The sequence below is a fragment of the Scaptodrosophila lebanonensis genome, unplaced genomic scaffold (assembly GCF_003285725.1).
Source record: "Scaptodrosophila lebanonensis strain 11010-0011.00,11010-0021.00 unplaced genomic scaffold, SlebRS2 tig00001415-arrow-pilon, whole genome shotgun sequence".
In the NCBI taxonomy this organism is placed as follows: Eukaryota; Metazoa; Arthropoda; class Insecta; order Diptera; family Drosophilidae; genus Scaptodrosophila; species Scaptodrosophila lebanonensis.
This window is the reverse complement of record NW_022060742.1, coordinates 8,659,916-8,661,843: the sequence shown is the minus strand read 5'-3', so window position 1 is coordinate 8,661,843 and position 1,928 is coordinate 8,659,916. Positions and strand designations below refer to the sequence as shown.

General features: G+C 35.8%; 1 long non-coding RNA gene across 1 annotated transcript; it reads right to left on the bottom strand.

The window, feature by feature from the left end:
* Positions 1 to 775: 775 nt before the first annotated feature.
* Positions 776 to 1,481, bottom strand: LOC115632994. The gene is made up of 2 exons (XR_003996311.1): positions 1,354 to 1,481; positions 776 to 1,298 (listed from the first exon to the last, which is right to left on the bottom strand). It is a non-coding gene; the product is annotated as an uncharacterized LOC115632994 (long non-coding RNA).
* Positions 1,482 to 1,928: the final 447 nt, after the last annotated feature.

The following is a 1,928-nucleotide window of genomic DNA, read 5'->3' as shown; positions in this document are numbered from 1 at the left end:
CAGGTTAAATGCGCGCGAATTGTTTTGGCAACTTTTTGATTTAACTTTTGAATAACAGCCGCAGAAGCACCGCTAGGAACAATACCAGCACCAGCATTGGCAAAAACATCTAAAGCCCTCCTTATATGGACTGCAAAGAGCAGCATGTGGCCAGAAGCATTAAAAATAGTCGAATGGGGGGGGGGGGGATATCCGAAAACAGACTTCCAAATATTTGCGCAAATTTTCGCTTTGCTCGGCTTTGCTGCCGAGTCAGCGGAGGGTAGATGCAAAAGTTGTATAAATTGATAACATTCATTAATATTTTATAATAATAAGTTAAGTAATATTTTTTTAACTTGTGTTTTCACAACAAAATTACTCCAACGAGTGAAGGCTTTGTTGAGCTGGAATAACCAGAGTTGGTATTCAGATTATCCTAGGGCCGAGAAAGGACGGGTTTTTTTGATTTATTTAAATTTTCCCCCTTCCCCTACTACAAAAATTCGTCAATGCCGTCGACATTTTAAAAGCTACATAAACCAAACTTTGCTCTGTAATTTATAAATAAAACTCTGCCAGTTCTAAGAAAAATTATTAGCGAAACAATTTCACTCCGGTACTACGCCCACAAGCCCCAGCATCAAGTTCGCTCTTCTTCTTTTTGCTTTTGCTAGGGGCGTAAATCAAACTTCTGAATCAGAACACCATTTAGGAGGCCCACCAAAAGGTCGATTCTTGTTTCAAAACGTTGTATCGTACTTACTGGAAATGTATTAAAAGTGCATCTCACAAGTTATGTAATATCAAATATATATTGTTATTTTATTTCAATTAATTAATTTAATGAAGTAAATTTTAAAAATCGATCTGAGCAAGTGGCCTTACATTTTACGAGGCATTGTGCTTAAGAAGTTCATAATATGGGGGCTTGTTCAACTTCAATGCCAATTTCAGCTTATTATGGGAGGTGCTGGATACTGACATACAGCTCTATAACGGGTACTATCGCAGTCCCAATCCATATATACTAAATTGTCTGTATGATAACAACATGGCACACACCTTTGAGTCATTTTGTTAGGATATCCAGGTAACCATATATTGAAAGGAATTTCTTCGCCAGTGGGATACACAACAAATACGCGATTTTCTTTCAGGCAATTAATTGCTGTCCAAACACCTTTAAGAAAGCAGTTTAAGTCAACATTTTCGGCTCTGAAAAATTGTAGCAGAAGTTGCCTTTCCTTTTCATTCTCCAACACGAACATCTGGGCTTTCTTCTCAAAGCAAAATTCCACGGCCAAAATCCACTCCATCTGTAAGAATTGGGAGCTAATCAACTACAATATTTAAAATCAATATAATATGTACCTCTATCTCGGATATAATGTAGCATTTTGTACCCACGAGTTTAAAGCCCTCCCGACAAGTTGCCAGCACACAACTCAACAGACTTATAGTACACAGAGATCTAACAGTAAGCATTGTATCGACAGTATTTACTGATGCCTCAGATATTTGAATACTCTTTTATAGCTGCAGATTTGAAGCTTAAAATGTGACTGCCCATTTGCTTAAATCAATAATACGAATAATAAATTCACAGACGCGATCTGTTATGCAAGACATGAAATAGTTTGTTCAAGTATTTTACAGCTCGCCATTTAAATAAAAAATAGATAATATTTTCAGATAGAAAATGTTAGAAACATTTAAGCAGTAACAGAACCAGCTTGGTCGCCATCGGTCAGAAGCAACTTCAACGGCAGATTAATAGAGCTGTCCTCCTTCCAGTTTTTATACCCTGTACCCAAAGGGTAAAAGGATATACTAGTTTTGTGCGAATGTATGTAACATACAGAAATTAAAATTAAATTTAAATTTATTTAGTAAATCAACAATAGTTCTGTCGATGCATTCTATTATAATTATTAAAATATATTTTA